Source organism: Oncorhynchus masou, chromosome 14 (assembly GCF_036934945.1).
Source record: "Oncorhynchus masou masou isolate Uvic2021 chromosome 14, UVic_Omas_1.1, whole genome shotgun sequence".
Classification (NCBI taxonomy): Eukaryota; Metazoa; Chordata; class Actinopteri; order Salmoniformes; family Salmonidae; genus Oncorhynchus; species Oncorhynchus masou.
In genome coordinates this window covers 20,116,587-20,132,580 of record NC_088225.1, presented here as the reverse complement: position 1 = coordinate 20,132,580, position 15,994 = coordinate 20,116,587, and the positions used below count along the sequence as shown (strand labels likewise).

Here is a 15,994-nt window from a genome sequence, read left to right as displayed (position 1 = left end):
TGGTACCAGACAGAGGCAGTGAAGTATGTCCTTTGGCCTAACAGATGCTGAGTACATTGAGCTGTACACAGTAGATTATTCATGGTAGATCGACTACTGACCTAAAGTAGACCCAGACCAGTCATGATCCTCTTAAACCCAGACCAGTCCTCTGATCCTCTATCTGCTGCCCCCTCCACCCCTCTACTTTCAGAACAGCACCCCCAGAGGCCTTCAGGCAACATGCAGGAGCCTTCCAGCCCCTCAACAGGTCAGTGTGTGTCACTGTCCTCCTAAACCACGACATCTCCCTCCCCCTCCCTCCGTATCCCTGATGTGCGGTGACATTAACTCGGCCAGGCATGCTGTCCCCAGGAAACGGTCCATTTATTATTTACAGACGAGTTGTTTCTGTAATGCAGTCCTCCTCACATCACCTCCACCCACAGCCACACCCTCCGCCCTGCACCCTTCCTTTCTCACCTCCTGTCTCTCAACTCATCCTTTCTAAAGGCAGACAAGGTGAACACAGCCCACGTGTGAAACTCTCTCCATGTGTAGCGTACAGCGGCGTCTATCTTGGCAGCTGTATTGCTCTGATAGTGTCTGTGTCACTGTGTGTGTTTCAGTGCTGATTGAGTTATTGATTGGTTTCTGACACTGTTGTAAAGTGTTAACACTGCAGCCTTGAGGGGAAGTGTCTTTGATGTGTGGTTGATGCTGAAAGGGAAGCTGCGTGCAACACTGTTTAAAAGGTCAACTCTGTCCCCTAATGACCAATCCATTCCGTGATTGTGTCTCAGGGAGGGCGGGGCATGCTCAGCTGACCAGTGGCAGCGCACCTACCGCCGCTGCTCGGCCAATGAGGTGCATCACATTTGTCTGGAGGAGAGCAAGTTCTTTGGGGAGTACCAGGGGAAGAGTTTCACCTTCGCCTCCTTCCACGCACACAAGAAGTGAGTCAATAAGCAGACATACACAAAGTTTACATTTCACATTTTAGTCAGTTAGCAGACACTCTTAGCCACACACACACCCACACACCCACACACCACACACATTTGACATTTTAGTCATGTAGCAGACACTCTTAGCCACACACACACCCACACACCCACACACCACACACATTTGACATTTTAGTCATGTAGCAGACACATTTGACATTTTAGTCATTAGCAGACCTTAGCCACACACACCCACACACCCACACACCACACATATTTGACATTTTAGTCATGTAGCAGACACTATTAACCACACACACGTTTCCTGTATCTGATCCTCTCCTCCTCGGTCAGGTATGGTGTGTGTCTGATTGGAGTGCGGAGGCTGGAAAATGCCAACATCCTACTGAACCCAGGTCCCGGCCACATCATGGGCGGCTCAGACACCTGCTTCTACATCAACATTTCCAAGGAGGAGAACTCAGCTTTTGTCAGGGGCCACAGAGAGCCCACGCGGGGGGGCCCCAAGGGCAGTGACAGGGGGGTGGGGCCCCAGACCATCTACCATGGACTCACCAGACTGCCTGTCCACAGCATCATCGCCAGCATGGGTCAGTCTCACTGACTCACTGTGACACAGTTACACTCAGATACTTTGTCCAAGTGCACTTAGCATAATGTTTCTTATTATACAATTCTGACTTTCCTGATCCATGTACATGGCACAGATTAGGACATGTTTTACATGTTGATCCACAATAGGCAGATGTAAGAAACCTAACAGTTGTATGAGGAATAAACTCATATCTAATTGTAAGTCTCTGGTGATAAGAGCATCTGCCAACTGAGTGAAATGTATCTGGCATGTAGGTTTCCTTTTTTGTTTTGTTTTTACAACCACACCCCCTGGTGGAGAACTCTGGGTCTTCTGGTTCGCAAGTTTGAAAGTGAAAATGTGCCCCAGAACAGTCACAGACACGGATGCAAACATAGCACACAGGGCAAGCACAGATCCACAATCAGTACTATTTGGCTTTGTGAGAGAACAATGGTACTCCCAGTCACAGCACATAGGTACTCTCACAAATCCAAATAGTACTGATTCTGGATCTGTGCTTGCCATGTGTGCTATGTTTGCATCTGTATCTGTGTTTGTTGTAGGGCACATTTTCCCTTTAGCCTGTGCTTGTATGGACAGGACAATGCTATAACTGTTTTCTACTAAGGGTGTGGACTGGTCATAGATTGTATGTGTCCTCTGTCCCCCGTAGGCACGGTGGCCATTGACCTGCAGGACTCCAGTGACAGCAGCCCAGAGGGCCAGGGCCCGGGGGGAATGACCATGGACAGTGGGGGAAGTGGAGGTGGCAGGGCCAGCCGGACAGAGGGGGGTTGGGGGCGCTAACACCCTGGCCCTCCCAGCCACAGCAGACTCTGCCGAGGAGAGACGCCACAGCATCGCCCCTGTCCTGGAGCTGGTGGACGGGGTCAACTCAGCAACCTTCGACCCACTGGGGGACCAATCAGAGGACGAGGGCGGGGACGAGGGGAAGGATGAGGGGGACGGAGACGAGAATGGCCAGTGAGTGTTTAGGAGTTGCCTGAGGTCTAATGTGTGTTTTAATTAGGTTGTTTAAGTCCTGCCATGTTGTGTCCTCAGACCCAGGTGTAAATGTGTTTGTGTGTTTCTGTCTGTCTGTCTGTCTGTCTTTGTTTGTGTGTGTGTGTGTGTGTGTGTGTGTGTGTGTGTGTGTGTGTGTGTGTGTGTGTGTGTGTGTGTGTGTGTGTGTGTGTGTGTGTGTGTGTGTGTGTGTGTGTGTGTGTGTGTGTGTGTGTGTGTGGCAGGTGGGTGAAGGGGTACCCGCTGAACTCTCCGTACATTGGCAGTTCCCCTGCCTTGTGTCACCTGCTGCAGGAAAAAATGCCCTTCTGCTGCCTGCGCCTGGACAAGGTGGGAATCAGATGACTTCTGCCGTACTTACACTCAACTAGAACCATCCTACCTCCCTACCTGACCCCTCTTCGATGATGATGATGACCTTCATGTAATCCAATGTATTTCCTGTGTCGTTCCTGTGTCATCTCCCTCCTACAGGCCTGCCACCACATCCCGTTCGAGGACTGATCTCGGTCGTGCAGGAAACGGCTTTAAGAACAAGCTGATCATCGTGTCGGCGGAGAGTGCAGGAAACTGGCCTGTACAGGAAACTTAGATATCGCGCCCTGAGGGCTTACTAAATCTCCGCCCCAAGAAAGAGCTCACACCCCATCGTGCTGCTACTGGAGAACATGTGAGTGGAAACAGACACACTGCAGGAAAACATAGAATTACATAGATATAGAACACTGTAAGTCTCTATGGCGTAACCACACCAGGAAAACATAGATATAGAACACTGGATGGCGTAACCCACTGCAGGAAACCATAGAATTACATAGATATAGAACACTGTAAATCTCTATGGCGTAACCAGGAAACCATAGAATGACATAGATATAGGTAAAACTATAGAATTACATAGATATAGAACACTGTAAATCTCTATGGCGTAAACCAGGAAACACTGCAGGAAACTATAGAATTACATAGATATAGAACACTGTAAATCTCTATGTAAATCTCGTAACCACACTGCAGGAAACTATAGAATTACATGACATAGATATAGAACACTGTAAGTCTCTATGGCGTAACCACACTGCAGGAAACTATAGAATTACATAGATATAGAACACTGTAAATCTCTATGGCGTAACCACACTGCAGGAAACTATAGAATTACATAGACACTGCAGGAAACTATGTAAGTCTCTATGGCGTAACCACACACTGAATTACATAGATATAGGAAACTATAGGAAAATTACATAGATATAGAACACTGTAAATCTCTATGGCGTAACCACACTGCAGGAAACTATATAATTACATAGATATAGAACACTGTAAGTCTCTATGGCGTAACCACACTGCAGGAAACTATAGAATTACATAGATATAGACACACTGTGTCTCAGGTAACCACACTGCAGGAAACCATAGAATTACATAGATATAGAACACTGTAAGTCTCTATGGCGTAACCACACTGCAGGAAACTATAGAATTACATAGATATAGAACATTGTAAGTCTCTATGGTGTAACCACACTGCAGGAAACTATAGAATGCAGGAAACTATAGAATTATAGAACACTGTAAATAGATACTGCAGGAAACACATAGATATAGAACACTGTAAATCTCTATAGAATTACATAGATATAGAACACTGTAATCTCTATGGCGTAACCACACTGCAGGAAACTATAGAATGACATAGATATGCAGAACACTAGATATAGAACACTGTAAATCTCTATGGCGTAACCACACTGCAGGAAACCATAGAATGACATAGATATAGAACACTGTAAGTCTCTATGGCGTAACCCACACTGAATTACATAGATATAGAACACTGAATCTCTATGGTGTAACCACACTGCAGGAAACCATAGAATGACATAGATATAGAACACTGTAAGTCTCTAGCGTAACCACATAGAAACTATAGAATTACATAGATATAGAACATTGTAAATCTCTATGGCGTAACCACACTGCAGGAAACCATAGAATTACATAGATATAGAACACTGTAAGTCTCTAAACACATAGAATTACATAGATATAGAACACTGTAAGTCTCTGTAAACACTGCAGGAAACTATAGAATTACATAGATATAGAACATTGTAAGTCTCTATGGTGTAACCACACTGAAACTATAGGAAACTATATAATGCAGGAAACATAGAATGACATAGATATAGAACACTGTAAATCTCTATAGAATTACATAGATATAGAACACTGTAAATCTCGTAACCACACTGCAGGAAACTATAGAATGACATAGATATAGAACAGATATAACCACACTGCAGGAAACTATAGAATTACATAGATATAGTAAATCTCTATGGTGTAACCACACTGCAGGAAACTATAGAATTACATAGATATAGAACACTGTAAATCTCTATGGCGTAACCACACTGCAGGAAACCATAGAATTACATAGATATAGAACACTGTAAATCTCTATGGCGTAACCACACTGCAGGAAAAACTATAGAATGTAACATAGATATAGAACACTGTACTGTAAATCTCTCTACTGCAGGGTGTAACCACACTGCAGGAAACTATAGAATGACATAGATATAGAACACTGTAAGTCTCTATGGCGTAACCACACTGCAGGAAACACATAGATATAGAACAGGTAAACACTGCAGGAAACTATAGAATTACATAGATATAGAACACTGTAAGTCTCTATGGCGTAACCACACTGCAGGAAACCATAGAATTACATAGATATAGAACACTGTAAATCTCTATGGCGTAACCACACTGCAGGAAACTATAGAATGACATAGATATAGAACACTGTAAATCTCTATGGCGTAACCACACTGCAGGAAACTATATAATTACATAGATATAGAACACTGAAACGTAACCACACTGCAGGAAACTATATAATTACATAGATATAGAACACTGTAAGATAACCACACTGCAGAATTACAAGATATAGAACACTGTAATGACACACTGCAGAAATATAGAAACACTGTAAGTCTCTATCTGTAACCACACTGCAGGAAACTATAGAATGACATATATATAGAACACTGTAAGTCTCTATTTTCGTAACCACACTGCAGGAAACCATAGAATGACATAGATATAGAACACTGTAAGTCTCTATGGCGTAACCACACTGCAGGAAACCATAGAATGACATAGATATAGAACACTGTAAGTCTCTATGGCATAACCACACTGCAGGAAACCATAGAATGACATAGATATAGAACACTGTAAGTCTTTATGGCGTAACCACACTGCAGGAAACTATAGAATTACATAGATATAGAACACTGTAAGTCTCTATGGCGTAACCACACTGCAGGAAACTATAGAATGACATAGATATAGAACACTGTAAGTCTCTATGGCATAACCACACTGCAGGAAACTATAGAATTACATAGATATAGAACATTGTAAGTCTCTATGGTGTAACCACACTGCAGGAAACTATAGAATTACATAGATATAGAACACTGTAAGTCTCTATGGCGTAACCACACTGCAGGAAACCATAGAATTACATAGATATAGAACATAAGTCTAGTAACCACACTGCAGGAAACTATAGAATTACATGATATAATCTCTCCTGTGTCTAGATATGTTGTAAGTCTCTATGGTGTAACCACACTGCAGGAAACATAGAATTACATAGATATAGAACACTGTAATCTCTATGGTGTAACCACACTGCAGGAAACCATAGAATGACATAGATAGAACACTGTAAGTCTATAGAATTCTATGGCTATGGTGTAACCACACTGCAGGAAACCATAGAATTACATAGATATAGAACACTGTAAGTCTCTATGGCGTAACCACACTGCAGGAAACTATAGATATAGAACACTGTAAGTCTCTATAGTAACCACACTGCAGAAGAATTACATAGATATAGAACATTGTAAGTCTCTATGGTGTAACCAGGACACTGCAGATATAGAAACTATAGTAACCAATGCAGGAAACATAGATATAGAACACTGTAAATCTCTATGGTGTAACCACACTGCAGGAAACCATAGAATGACATAGATATAGAACACTGTAAGTCTCTATGGCGTAACCACACTGCAGGAAACTATAGAATTACATAGATATAGAACACTGTAAATCTCTATGGTGTAACCACACTGCAGGAAACCATAGAATGACATAGATATAGAACACTGTAAGTCTCTATGGCGTAACCACATTGCAGGAAACTATAGAATTACATAGATATAGAACATTGAAACTATGGTGTAACCACATAGGAAAATTACATAGATATAGAGAACACTGTAAATCTCTATGGCGTAACCACACTGCAGGAAACTATAGAATTACATAGATATAGAACACTGTAAGTCTCTATGGTGTAACCACACTGCAGGAAACTATAGAATTACATAGATATAGAACACTGTAAGTCTCTATGGCGTAACCACACTGCAGAAATTATAGAATGACATAGATATAGAACACTGTAAATCTCTAGTGGCAGGAAACCACAATGACATGGCACTGTAAGTCTCTATGGCGTAACCACATGCAGGAATAGAACATAGATATAGAACACTGTAAAGGAAACCATAGAATTACATCTCTATGGCGTAACCACACTGCAGGAAACTATGAATGACATAGATATAGAACACTGTAAGTCTCTAACACACTGCAGAAACTATAGAATTACATAGATATAGAACATTGTAAGTCTCTGGCGTAACCACACTGCAGGAAACTATAGAATTACATAGATATAGAACACTGTAAATCACACTGCAGGAAACTATAGAATGACATAGATATAGAACACTGTAAGTCTCTATGGCGTAACCACACTGCAGGAAACTATAGAATTACATAGATATAGTGTAACCACACTGAAACTATAGAATTACATAGATATAGAAATGGCGTAACCACACCAGGAAACCATAGAAACATAGGAACACTGTAAATCTCTATGGCGTAACCACACTGCAGGAAACCATAGAAGACATAGATATAGAAATGGCATAACCACACTGCAGAAACTATAGAATTACATAGATATAGAACACTGTAAGTCTCTGTAACCACACTGCAGGAAACCATAGAATGACATAGATATAGAACACTGTAAGCTCTATGGCGTAACCACACTGAAACTATAGAATTACAAGATATAGAACATCCTATGGTCTGCAGGAAACCATAGAATGACATAGATATAGAACACTGTAACACATGCAGGAAACTATAGAATTACATAGATATAGAACATTGTAAGTCTCTATGGTGTAACCACACTGCAGGAAACCTGAAGCGTAACCACATAGATAGAATGAATAGATATAGAACACTGTAAGTCTCTATGGCGTAACCACACCAGGAAACTATAGAATTACTAGCAGGAAACTAACCACACTGCAGGAAAATTACATAGATATAGAACACTGTAAGTCTCTATGGCGTAACCACACTGCAGGAAAACATAGATATAGAACATTGTAAATCTCTATGAAACCACACTGCAGGAAACCATTACATAGATATAGAACACTGTAAGTCTCTATGGCGTAACACACAGGAAACTGAGGAAACATATGGCGTAACCACACTGCAGGAAACCATTACATAGATATAGAACACTGTAAGTCTCTATGGTGCAGGAAACTATAGAATTCATAGATATGTAACCACACTGCAGAATTACATAGATATAGAACACTGTAAGTCTCTGTTCTCATAGACTTTATATGGCTATGGGCGTAACCACACTGCAGGAAACATAGAATGACATAGATATAGAACACTGTAAGTCTCTATGGCGTAACCACATTGCAGGAAACTATAGAATTACATAGATATAGAACACTGTAAATAAAAGGAAAGTAAAATTCTGAACACTGTAAATCTCTATGGCTGTAACCACACTGCAGAACACTGTAAGTCTCTATGGCGTGCAGGAAACCACATAGATATAGAACACTGTAAACATGTAACCACACTGCAGGAAACCATAGAATGACATAGATATAGAACACTGTAAGTCTCTATGGCGTAAACACTGCAGGAAACTATAAATACATAGATATAGAACAGATATGTAAATCTCTATGGTGTAACCACACTGCAGGAAACCATGTAAATCTCTAGTGTAACCAATGACATAGATATAGAACACTGTAAGTCTCTATGGCGTAACCACACTGCAGGAAACTATAGAATACATAGATTTGTAAATCTCTAGAACATTAACCACACTGCAGGAAACATAGAATGACATAGATATGGCGAACACTGTAAATTACATAGTCTCTATGGCGTAACCACACTGCAGGAAACCATAGAATGACATAGATATAGAACACTGTAAGTCTCTATGGCGTAACCACACTGCAGGAAACTATAGAATTACATAGATATAGAACACTGTAAGTCTCTAATGTAAACCACACTGCAGGAAACTATAGAATTACATAGATATAGAACACTGTAAGTCTCTATGGCGTAACCACACTGCAGGAAACCATAGAATTACATAGATATAGAACAGTGTAAGTCTCTATGGCGTAACCACACTGCAGGAAACTATAGAATTACATAGATATAGAACACTGTAAATCTCTATGGCGTAACCACACTGCAGGAAACTATAGAATTACATAGATATAGAACACTGTAAGTCTCTATGGCGTAACCACACTGCAGGAAACCACATAGATATAGAACAGAATGCAGGAAACCATAGAAATAGATATAGAACACTGTAAGTCTCACTGCAGGAAACTATAGAATTACATAGTAACCACATGGGTAACCACACTGGAAACTGACATATAATTACATAGATAGGTAGAACACTGTAAGTCTCTATGGTGTAACCACACTGCAGGAAACTATAGAATGACATAGATATAGAACACTGTAAGTCTCTAGGCATAGAATGACATAGATATAACACATAGAATGTAACATGCAGGAAACCATAGAATTACATAGATATATAGAACACTGTAAGTCGTAACCACACTGCAGGAAACCATAGAATGACATAGATATAGAACACTGCAGGTATAGAATTACATAGATATATGTAAGTCTCTATGGCGTAACCACACTGCAGGAAACACTGAACACTGGATGGCGTAACACACTAGAAAATGACATAGATATAGAACACTGTAAGTCTACATAGATATATGGTGTAACCACACTGCAGGAAACTATAGAATGACATATATATAGAACACTGTAAGTCTCTATTTTCGTAACCACACTGCAGGAAACCATAGAATGACATAGATATAGAACACTGTAAGTCTCTATGGCGTAACCACACTGCAGGTATAGTCATAGATATAGAACACTGTAAATCTTTCGTAACCACACTGCAGGAAACCATAGAATGACATAGATATAGAACACTGTAAGTCTCTATGGTGTAACCACACTGCAGGAAACTATAGAATGACATAGATATAGAACACTGTAAGTCTCGTAACCACACTGCAGGAAACCACATAGATATAGAACACTGTGCTATGGGTGGAGCATAGAGAGACTTGTCCTGGAGAGGCCCTCTTTAAACACACTGTCAGGGAAGAAGGGATGGTCTCATCTTAAGAGTTCCATTAACAGAATTTATTGTATGAAAATACCTGTGTTTCAAGAGTTTATGGGCACTCTGCAGTGCACTGTGCACATAATATGAAATATTACTGTGGTTTGTCCTGGTGCAAAACCCCAATATGGGCATATTAAAGTGGAATCCAATAAAAGGAGAGTAAAAAGCTGAGTCATGGCTGTGTAGCGCTTTGCTCTCCCACTGTTCTCTGCACACAGCAGCCAGATATAGACTTGTATTTATATTTCAAATCTAAATCATATTAAAGTGTAATCCAATAAAAGGAGAGTAAAAAGCTGAGTCATGGCTGTGTAGCGCTTTGCTCTCCCACTGTTCTCTGCACACAGCAGCCAGGACTTTATATTTCAAATCTAAATCATATTAAAGTGGAATCCAATAAAAGGAGAGTAAAAAGCTGAGTCATGGCTGTGCAGCGCTTTGCTCTCCCACTTTTCTCTGCACACAGCAGCCAGGATTTCAAATCTAAATCAAAAATCAAATCACATTTTATTTGTAACAGGTGAAATGTTTACTTTTACAAGCCCTTAGCCAACAATGCAGTTCAAGAAACAGAGTTAAGAAAATATTTGCTAAATAAACTAAAGTAAAACATTTAATAAAAAGTAACACAATAAAATAACAACAACGAGGCTATATACAGGGGTACCGGTACCGGGTCAATGTGGAGGCTATATACAGGGGGTACCGGTACCGAGTCAATGTGGAGGCTATATACAGGGGGGGGTACCGGGTCAATGTGGAGGCTATATACAGGGGGTACCGTACCGAGTCAATGTGGAGGCTATATACAGGGGTACCGGTACCGAGTCAATGTGGAGGCTATATACAGGGGGTACCGGTACCGAGTCAATGTGGAGGCTATATACAGGGGGTATAGTCAATGTGGGGCTATATACAGGGGTACCGGTACCGAGTCAATGTGGAGGCTATATACAGGGGTACCGGTACCGGGTCAATGTGGAGGCTATATAGAGGGGGTACTGGTACCGGGTCAATGTGGAGGCTATATACAGGGGGTACTGGTACCGAGTCAATGTGGAGGCTATATACAGGGGGTACCGGTACCAAGTCAATGTGGAGGCTATATACAGGGGGTACCGGTACCGGGTCAATGTGGAGGCTATATACAGGGGGTACCGGTACCGGGTCAATGTGGAGGCTATATACAGGGGGTACCGGTACCGAGTCAATGTGGAGGCTATATACAGGGGGTACCGGTACCGAGTCAATGTGGAGGCATACAGGGGGTACCGGTACCGAGTCAATGTGGAGGCTATATACAGGGGGTACCGAGTCAATGTGGAGGCCAGGGGGTCGGTACCGAGTCAATGTGGCGGCTATATACAGGGGGAGGTACCTATATACAGGGGGGTACAGGGGTACCGGTACCAAGTCAATGTGGAGGCTATATACAGGGGGTACCGGTACAGAGTCAATGTGGAGGTCAATGTGGAGGCTATATACAGGGGTACCGGTACCGGTACCGGGTCAATGTGGAGGCTATATACAGGGGGTACCGGTACCGGAGTCAATGTGGAGGCTATATACAGGGGGTACCGGTACCAAGTCAATGTGGAGGCTATATACAGGGGGTACCGGTACCGGATCAATGTGGAGGCTATATACAGGGGGTACCGGTACCGGGTCAATGTGGAGACTATATACAGGGGGTACCGGTACCGAGTCAATGTGGAGGCTATATACAGGGGGTACCGGTACCGAGTCAATGTGGAGGCTATATACAGGGGGTACCGGTACCGAGTCAATGTGGAGGCTATATACAGGGGGTACCGGTACCGAGTCAAGGTATACAGGGGGTACCGGTACCGAGTCAATGTGGAGGCTATTTGTAGTCAATGTGGAGGCTATATACAGGGGGTACCGGTACCGAGTCAATGTGCGGGGGTACAGGTTAGTCGAGGTCATTTGTACATGTAGGTAGGGGTGAAGTGACTATACATAGATAATAGAATCTATGACTTGTGTGGCTGGAGTCTTTGACTATATTTTAGGCCTTCCTCTGACACCACCGAGTATATAAGTCCTGGATGGCAGGAAGATTGGCTCCAGGGATGTACTGGGCCGTTTGCACTACCCTCTGTAGCGCCTTACGGTCAGATGCCGAGCAGTTGACATACCAGGCGGTGATGCAACCGGTCAGGATGCTCTTGATGGTGCAGCTGTAGAACCTTTTGAGGATATGGGGACACATGCCAAGACTTTTCAGTCTCCTGAGGGGGAAAAGGTGTTGTTGTGCCCTCTTCACGACAGTCTTGGTATGTTTCGACCATGATAGTTTGTTGGTGATGTGGACACCAAGGAACTTGAAACGCTCGACCCGTTCCACTACAGCCCCGTCGATGTGAATGGGGGCCTGTTCATCCCTCCTTTTCCTGTAGTCCACTGTAGTCAGCTCATTTGTCTTGATCACGTTGAGATAGAGGTTGTTGTCCTGTCACCACACTGCCAGATTTCTGACCTCCTCCCTATTTGCTGTCTCATCGTTGTCGGCAACTGCTCGGCCTCTGACCGCAAGGCACTACAGAGGGTAGTGCGTACAGCCCAGTACATCAATGGGGCCAAGCTTCCTGCCATCCAGGACCTCTATACCAGGCGGTGTCAGAGGAAGGCCCTAAAAATTGCCACAGACTCCAGCCACCCAAGTCATAGACTGTTCCCTCTGCTACCGCACGGCAAGTGGTACCGGAAGTCTAGGTCCAAGTCTAGGTCCCTGTTGTATTCCGTGAATATGACAAATAACATTTGATTTGATTTGATTGGGAGTTCTCTAGTAGCCTGGTTCCCAAATCTGTTTGTGCTGTCTTGCCAACTCCTATGGTGATTGACGCATGACAATAATAAGAGATAATGAGAGTTACAGGAGTTGGCAAGACAACACAAACGGATCTGGGACTCATGCTACTTCTCTATCTCTACCACTGCAGGGAGCCTGTTTATTTGTTGTGGTAGGTGTAGTTTGTGCTGTATGGGTCTCCTGGTAATCCATATGTGTTGTGATTGATTCAGACCCGAGCCAGACTTTCTGGAGGCTATCTGCTGGTTCCCCATGGTGTTCTACACAGTGGGCTCCATTGACAAGTAAGAGAATCCTCCTCAGTACCCTGGTGGCATCATCTGCTTTTCACTCCTACTCTACTTCTTTTCCTCTAATGCTAATCCAGAAGCAGCTACACACCCCGAAGCTGTATATGGATTGACTTTGTTCTGTACTGTATATCACATCAGTTTGTCAATCCTGCTCACTGCTATTTCTCTATATATGGACAATGTCAGTTCTGTTCCAATCTTTCTGTCTCAAGACATAAATTCTATAATCCCAAACCCCTTTCTCTTTCTCCCTCCCTCTCTCTTTCTCCCGCCCTCTCTCTTTCCCCCTCCCTCCCTCTTTCCCCCTCCCTCCCTCTCGCTTTCTCCCACCCTCTCTCTTTCTCCCTCCCTCTCTCTTTCTCCTTCTAGCCTGGACAGTCTGCTGCGTTGTGGGGTGACGTTTGCTGACACCATGGTGGTGGTTGACAAGGAGAGCTCCATGATCGCTGAGGAGGACTACATGGCCGACGCCAAGACCATAGTCAACGTCCAGACCCTCTTTAGGTGGGCTGCTCAGCCATACACAATCATTATACAACCATCACACCATACCATCCTGCACAATCCAACAGTTGTTTGTGTGCATTCATAGATATCTGCGTTCAGCAAGCACTCTATGTCTAAGAATTTGATTGTGTCTCTTTCCTCTGTCCTCAGACTGTTCCCAGCCCTCAGCATCATCACTGAGCTCACCCACCCAGCCAACATGCGCTTCATGCAGTTCAAAGTCAAAGACCATTACTCCCTGGCTCTCTCCAAGCTGGAGAAGGTAACATTGTATTATGGTACTCTCTGTGGTGAGTCGGACCATCCTAGTCAGATCATCTAATGATGGGTCATGTGGGAATGTCAAAAGGAAGTGGTACTCCATTACTGTAATGCTTTTCCATTTCCCTGTCCCTCTCTCTTCCTGTCTCTCTCTTCCTGTCTCTCTTCACTAGTTACCCTTTTCTTGTGGCAACGGGTCACAAATCCTGCTGCTGTAATGACACACTGTGTTATTTCACCCAGTAGATATGGGAGTTTATCAACATTGGGCTTGTTTTGGAATTATTTGTGGATCTGTGTAATCTGAGGGAAATATGTATCTCTAATATGGTCATACATTTGGCAGAAGGTTATGAAGTGCAGCTCAGTTTCCTCCCCATTTTGTGGGCAGTGTGCACATAGCAGGTCTTCTCTTGAGAGCCATGTCTCCATACAGCTGCCTTTCTCAATAGCATGGCTATGCTCACTGAGTCTGTACATAGTCAAAACTTTCCTTAAGTTTGGGTCAGTCAGAATGGTCAGGTATTCTGCCACTGTGTACTCTCTTTTTAGAGCCAAATAGCATTCTAGTTTGCTCTGTTTTTTTTGTCAATTCTTTCCAATGTGTCAAGTAATTATCTTTTTGTTTGCTCATGATTTGGTTGGGGCTAATTGTGTTGCTGTCCTGGGGCTCTGTGGGGTGGACCAGCTTGCTTAGGGGACTCTTCTCCAGGTTAATCTCTCTGTAGGTGATGGCTTTGTTATGGGTGGTTTGGGAATCATTTCCTTTTAGGTGGTTGTGAAATTGAATGGCTCTTTTCTCTCTCTCTCACACTGTCTGTCTGTCTCTCTCCCTGTCTCTCTCTCTCCCTGTTTATCTCTCCCTATCTCTCTCCCTGTCTCTCCCTCTCCCTGTCTTTCTCTCTCCCTGTCTTTCTCTCTCCCTGTCACCCTCTCACTGTCTTTCTCTCTCCGTCTCTCTCTCTCCCGGTCTCTCTCTCCCTGTTTTCTTATTCCTGTGTATGGTGATCTGATAGAAAGAGAGAGAGAGGGGCTCCAACCTGGTCTTCATGTTTCGTCTACCCTTCGCTGCTGGGAAGGTGTTCAGTGTCAGCATGCTGGATACTCTACTGTATCAGGTTCGTCTGAACTCTCACCCCAGGACAGCGACGATCCATATTTCAAAACTCAGTCTATAATATTTGTATTGCCCCTTTATTACTCAATGACCCTCTGTTTTTTGCTGTGTGTTCCCACCAGTCCTTTGTGAAGGACTACATGATTTCCATCACCAGACTGTTGCTGGGACTAGACTCCATGCCTGGCTCAGGCTTCCTCTGTGCTGTGAGTAACTCATCTGCACATGTCCTCAATAGTTATCATCAGAAAGCTAGGAAATGTGATGATCAACAATATAATGTATAGTATACAGCCCTGCTTTGATTTTACTAAGGTTGAAGGGACATTAGTGTAGCTGCCTGGTACTGAGGTTGAAGGGACATTAGTGTAGCTGCCTGGTGTTGAGGTTGAAGGGACGTTAGTGTAGCTGCCTGGTACTGAGGTTGAAGGGACATTAGTGTAGCTGCCTGGTGTTGAGGTTGAAGGGGTATTAATGGAGCTGCCTGGTACTGAGGTTGAAGGGGTATTAGTGTAGCTGCCTGGAACTGAGGATGATGAAGGTGGGGTGTTTGGGGTCTCATAGATGAAGATCACTGAGGAGGACCTGTGGATCCGCACCTATGGTCGACTCTACCAGAAACTGTGCTCCTCCACTGGTGACATCCCCATCGGCATCTACCGCACTGAAGCCCAAAAGTTACCAGTCTCTGAGGTACCTGTCTGGACAGAAAGATCATCATTTACAGGAGTCAATGACACCAAGCTATACATCATCATGATGTATACCCCAAATAAAAACTCAACTCACTCAATAACAACTCACAA

The 15,994-nt window shown here is 43.3% G+C and overlaps 1 pseudogene; it reads left to right on the top strand.

Moving 5' to 3' along the window:
* Positions 1 to 15,994, top strand: part of LOC135553825 (potassium channel subfamily T member 2-like) — a 98,362-nt pseudogene that overhangs the window by 80,591 nt on the left and 1,777 nt on the right.